The sequence below is a fragment of the Ambystoma mexicanum genome, chromosome 2q (assembly GCF_040938575.1).
Source record: "Ambystoma mexicanum isolate Mex_15411 chromosome 2q, UKY_AmexF1_1, whole genome shotgun sequence".
Lineage (NCBI taxonomy): Eukaryota > Metazoa > Chordata > Amphibia > Caudata > Ambystomatidae > Ambystoma > Ambystoma mexicanum.
In genome coordinates, this window is record NC_090924.1 from 568,820,134 (window position 1) to 568,826,383 (window position 6,250).

At 41.6% G+C, this 6,250-nt stretch overlaps 1 pseudogene; it reads right to left on the bottom strand.

Annotated features, from left to right (window-relative positions):
- Positions 1 to 1,864: 1,864 nt before the first annotated feature.
- Positions 1,865 to 2,389, bottom strand: LOC138568774 (coiled-coil domain-containing protein 137 pseudogene; annotated as a pseudogene).
- Positions 2,390 to 6,250: the final 3,861 nt, after the last annotated feature.

Consider the following 6,250-nt stretch of genomic DNA (forward strand, 5'->3'; position numbering starts at 1 on the left):
TTTGGGTTCATTTGTTCAGTTTTACATAAGTGTCTGTTGGTTTTAAAACGCCGGCTTTCTGGTAGTGGTGAGCACCAGTATTGCACCCATTTTTGACATTAATAACAACAGATTTTGAACAGCACCATATTTCTTAGCACTGATTTAGCTCATGGCGCTTCTGGCCCCTCACGCTCACACTGGTGGGTGGCAGGTCAGGCGACTGTTTTGGTGTGCGCACAAACTGCGCGGTTTTCCATGATTTTGGTGCAAATGTGGGTTTTTCCGCCATCTTCGATTTTCTAAGCCCGCAGCACCAAATGTTGTAGCATAATAACTTGAACGTGGGTCAAGACACCCAACAAGCCACCCCGCCCGACTGCACTTTGATTTCGAGTCGAGGGGGAGTCGGGTGCAAAGGTTGTTTTGATCCACGCGCTGGGATGTCCGCATCATCTTCTTTCAATTCCGCAGATGGCACAGTTCAGCATCTTTTCCTCCATCCATTTTATGGCCATATGCCAATCCCATCCTCATCACCCCTCATCTCCTCAGAGATTGTTTCATTAGTTTGACAAGTGCAATGTTGTGTTTTTTAATATGTTTTTACTGCGATGTTCAGGGACAATGGGCGCTGTCCACGAATCCAACATGGTGGGGTTTTCCAAAAAATAAGACCCACCTCACGCTTTTCACCATCCAATCAGGGGGTATCATCGTCTGATGTCCCCGAACATCACGTTGTCCTCTGGGCCAGTCGCAAACCCATCTGCACTCCGAACAGGAAAGTGAGTCCGTGGACCAAACAAAGATCACTTTTTTTTTTACCTACTTTTTGTCAGTTTAAAAAAAAAAAACACTACATAATGGATTTTCACCAAATTTATGAAAACCCACTTTCGGGACCAAGTCGACATGCCTGGAACGAATTTGATGAAAATCCATCCAGCGGTGTGGGCTGTAGGTGTGAGCAAAAACATTTTTCCATTTTGTCTATGGGAAAAACCACTTTAACCTCTCCCCCCGCATGCAACCTCACAAATCTCACAATCTGACAGTGCCATACACATGTATTTATGTATTTATTTATTTATTAATTTATTTATTTGTAATGCGCCCAACATCCCGCCGGCATTGGGCACAAACATTAACATAGGGGACAACATAAGCATGGGACATAGACAACATATATGCACCCTAGATATTTAGAGGCTAACAGAAAAAGAAGATCAAGAACCCCGGGAAATTACCTGGAAAGATAAGTTTTCCTTTTCTTTCTTAAAGTGGCTCAAATTGAAAGTTGCTCTGATTTTCAGGGGTAAAGAGTTCCAGAAGGAGGGTGCCATTGCCCAGAAAGATCTAACTAATTGTCTGCCTCTCTCAGCTGTGATTCCCTGCAGCTGGGCAAGCGAGGATGATCGCAGATTTCTGGCCGATGTGTACGGAATGACCCATGCTTTAAGGTATTCCGGGTCCTTACCATAAAGAGAGGGATGTATTAGCAGGGCTAAAGTCGAGGGTACACACGGGTGGATGGAGTCCACCCACTTTTTTCAGAGGGTGGACTCAGTCCCCCCAGCTAAAATGAGAAACACTGAAAGTCTTTCTTGAATTTATGAATAAAGACAATCTCAGGTCTGCAAGCCGGACACTTCACCACTGCACTATACAACCTGATGAAAGATAAACAACTAAAGGTAAAATGTCCCATTTCGGTACTGCAAGTTCCGGGGAAAGCATTTGTATTGGTCCTTTAAGTTTAAAACATGCTCACCTCTTAACATTTTCAAAAACACTATTACAAGAAAATATCCTCTCTTGGTTCTGTGTGTGTGTGTTGATTTTATGAAAGGCAAATGCCATTCCTCCCGTGCAATTTGTGTGTTTATACATTGTTGACACCCTTTCTGGATTTAACTGTGAAAGTTGGGGGCTCCATGGCAACCTCACGGAATTGCACCCGATCTTGAATCATCTCTTTCTCCAGTTGATCCACCTTTTTTCCGGCCTTCTTCTTTAACATCTTCACCTCCCGGCGCCTATCAAACTCTTTTTTGGGTTTTGTCTTCACTGACTCCTCCTCCAATGGCTCAAGCTTTTCAGGCTCCCGCACAAGCTGGTTATTGGTCAGGAAGATGATGTGCTTTGCCACATTATCCATATGCTGGATGAAGTGGTGAACAGATTCGTCTTCTTTTTCTTGAATTTTGGCACCATGATATTCAAGGGCTGGAAAAGCACTCCAGGCCTTTGACTTGGTTCATATTTGTTCTCAGCTTTTCGTTTCCTTTTCTTCTTTGGCTCGCTCATCTCTTTTTGGAGCTTCAGGATCTCACGCAACTTGAATGGGATGTCCTGATCATCCAGGTTTTTGGGCTTGGCGTTCACTTTTTTCCTCATTCCTGTTAAATCTGGATGCCTTCACTGCCAGCACGATCTTTTGGCAAACACGTGATGTAGAGTCTCAGAGTTACTTTGGGTGTTTATGCAAAGCCAATTGAATGACATGTGCAAATTTCACTTTCATATGTACATTTCTGGAGACGTCACATCCCATTACGTTTGTTGGTGAGTCCCCCGCTTATATTTTTAGCACTTGACCCCTGTGTATTCGTAGGCCAAATGTTCTGGCAAAGTTTCATAAAGATTCGTTGGGGTGGGGGATGGGGGACGTAGTTAAAAGCTGGCCAAAAAGTGTTCTTCTTATAGGTTGAGCAACTTAACAATAATTACATGGCTGCTACCGCAGACCATGTGATATAAGTTGATTTCCTCTCCTTTTCCTAACTGTAAGTAATATTTAAACTATTGACAGAAGGAAACACCAGTAAACAGCTAGAAACTGGGGTAAATACAAGATATACCATAGAGGTGTTCCTAGCACCTACAATTCCAAATAATATTGCTGCATGCCTCGTCATGCACTATTTAGCATTCAAGTACATAGGCAACTTACGTAATGTGTCACCATTTAATCAATGAGAAATAGAATATATTCATGCCAATCATGTAAGGCGATTAATGCAGTACATAGGTTATACACCCAGATGTGTTATCTTCTCGTCAGTTTCAAGTCCAGTCCTCCACCACGTCAATATTTCGGCACCTTTTCAACAGTGGTCGAAGTGTACGAAAAGAAGTAGTGGAGCTATGTTCCCTGCCGGTCTGCCCCACTCTCCACAAACCCCATCGATGTGCCCCTCCCACACACAGTCCAAACCCCCCAAACCAACACACCTATTATTTAAGGGACTGTTCAGTGCAGTGCACTGACGTGCAAGCTTCAACTTCTTCCTACACTTTTATTTTAAAACTAAACGGTTCCAGAACGGTTTCTTTTTAAAATAAAAGTATAGGAACAGTGAAACTGAAAAATAAAAAGTATAGAAGTACCGCTCCCGACCGCTCCCGCCCACTTCGACCACTGCTTTTCAATAAAAAATCACCTTAACTCATTACCGTTATGTCCCCCCAGGTAGCCAGTTACCAAGAGGAGTAAGAGGACTTGGGAATAAAGGTGGAGGTGTGTGACAGGGTCAGCTAGACGACCCTGTAAGGAGGGGATGGAGTCCCCTCTCAGCCTTGGGTGGGATGCCTACCAAAGGGATTCCCAGACCTTGTCCTGCCCCACAGGCAGGGACTGGGCGTTGGGAGTTCAGAGAGCCTCATTTCCTGTGGTGGCAGATCGAGTGAAAGACCTGAGGTGGCAAACCACTGCATCCAATGATGGGCAAACACAGCAGCCCATGTTACCAAAACATCAACAATGACTGCACCCAAAAGAAGACAGTGGAGTGCTTCATTCAGCTATAAAATGCGTTCACCCACAAGAATACTACAGTTACGTGTTAGAGGGCCACAGAGAGGTACTGTTGTCAATCTGGCATTGTCAGTACAGTCTCTTGAATCGAAATATCAGTGTAAATTGAGAGGTTTCTTCAAAAAGATTTAAAAAGTGGCCAATCCACTGGGAGTTCACTACCAGGTATGCAGTGATTGTAAATCACCCTGATTACAAGCAAGCACACTCCAAAAATGTCTCTTCTGTCTGAGGTTGCCTCCTCCACTAATGTTTCCTACCTTGTCGTACGAAACATTTGTTTTTCGAAGTAACCACTTCTTTGTAGTTTTCTGCCAGCTTTCATTTTCAGCCACTTCTCTAGGTGTTTGCTGTTAAGAGCCTGCTTATGCTCCCTCTTTGCATTTCAACATCCTTAGTTGAATCAATCTTTTTTTAGCTTTGCTTTTGGTGCATAGTTTTCGATCTGTGGATTGATGGACCGGCTATGAGCACACAGATGTATCACTTTAAATATAAGCAAATTATGCATCTATGAAATTCTAGCTTCATTGGTCAACCGGCATTTACATGAAAGTAAACTTTGAAAGCACATGCATCACCACATGGACATTTGGTTTATCCTGAGTACACATTGACCCTGTGTTGTACAATGAATGAGGGCTTGGGATAGCACTATAATTTTATAGAAAAAAACAAATCAATCAGAGTTTCCCTACCTATCTAAATCTCTCTACTTCTCATCTGTGCAATTTCAGTGAATGTGCCAACATTTTCAAACAACATTTTAGAAAACTAAATTTGCAAGACAAGCTACTTAACATTTCTGCATCTGAATCACTTACAAAATGAAAGTGTATGTTTAATAAACTCCCTTCAGTGGTGTTTCTATTGAATTGGTGTATACACATGTACATTTCTAATTTTCAGTGGGCAACATAAAGGCGGGAAATGGTTAGCAATTAATTACCCCTTTTTCTTAAATAGAACAGCACCAGTAGCAAGACTGTGCTTAGTGATGTAACCAGGAAATTACTTCAATTACCTTACCCTTCTAGGAATGGGCAAAGTGACATCTAACTGAGCTCCAAGTCTGCACTTAGCCATTGTGCAGAATAGGAGTCAGAGATCTCCCAATGACACAAAATCTATCACTAGTCCATAAAATCTATAAATCCAGAAACATATACACTTCTGAAATATTTCCTAGCTTTTCAGGATGTACAATCAATTTTATATTCCCCCGTTCCCTTGTTATTTTCACTAATAAAAAGGACGGGGATTGAATCTATTCCCCTTTAGAGTATCAATCCCCTCAAGATTATTTTCCCTTAATATTATACTTACTTATGAATTTCTCTTGGCTGTCTCGCAGACAGGTGGTCATACTCTTAAGGATTGGTTGACTTTTCACACTCTGGAACAGGTGGGCATCAGTTAGCAAGGCAGTGTCAGTTTCTATTCACAGTCTGGTTCCCTTCTATAGGCAGCTTTCTCCTGCAGTGTACTGATGGTAATCAAAAATGGGTCAAAAAGGATAGCAATCTATTTCATTCTCCTTCATGTTGTTATCAGTTCTCCTTTCTTTTCTTCTTCCTCTCTATCAGTGAGTGAGCAACTGAATTTCTGCCCCCAGAATCTATTGGTTTGAACCTTTATAGAACAAAAACCATTCACTTTAGAAGTATGCATAACTTCTTGAATCAAATTGGTCAATTTATGTGATTGGACAGTGTTGAAAAAGTGACATCACACTAAACCAACCCTTCTCTACTCATTTGGCATTTTAGAGAAGAGAGAAATCTGATGGGAGTAACTTCCAAATCCAGTGTCCATCCCATTTGATGTGATGCCATTGTGAAGACTGCTACAGTAAACAATGTTAACTTTCAAAAACAGCACATTCCTCTCATGTGATCAAGTTACTTATCAGTTCATCGGATGCCTATCACTTAGGCAAATCAAATGATGTAATTCACATTCACATCTTGACACGAAGTGTGTTGGGTGTATTGCCAATGACTGGTTTTTACTCACTAATACTTTTACAACCCAATCCCCTTTTCAGCTCAGAATAACAGACTCCGTAGCAAAGGTGCTAGGATATATTCACTGTTGCTCACTGTTTCTGCCAAACAAAAATTCTACATTCATCGAATTAATATAATAACATAAGCATAACAAGACTGTTTTACATTTAGCTGATAGAACTTTTCAGCCTGCACATGTTTTTAAATTAAGCCTCCATGACCTTTTTTCAGAAGTTGCAAGAAATAATGCAAGTCCAAATGTACAGTTCACAAAGGTGTTTTTTGCTTACTTCCAAAATATTACATGTCATCTCAAGGCCCTCTGCATGGTAACAAAACATCTGGTGTCCTATACTGTAGTTTCTTTGAGCTCATGGCTGTAACAGTTATGACCCAGAGAAGCCTGGGTTTCATGATGCAAGTTCTTTGGTGAAAGGCAGCT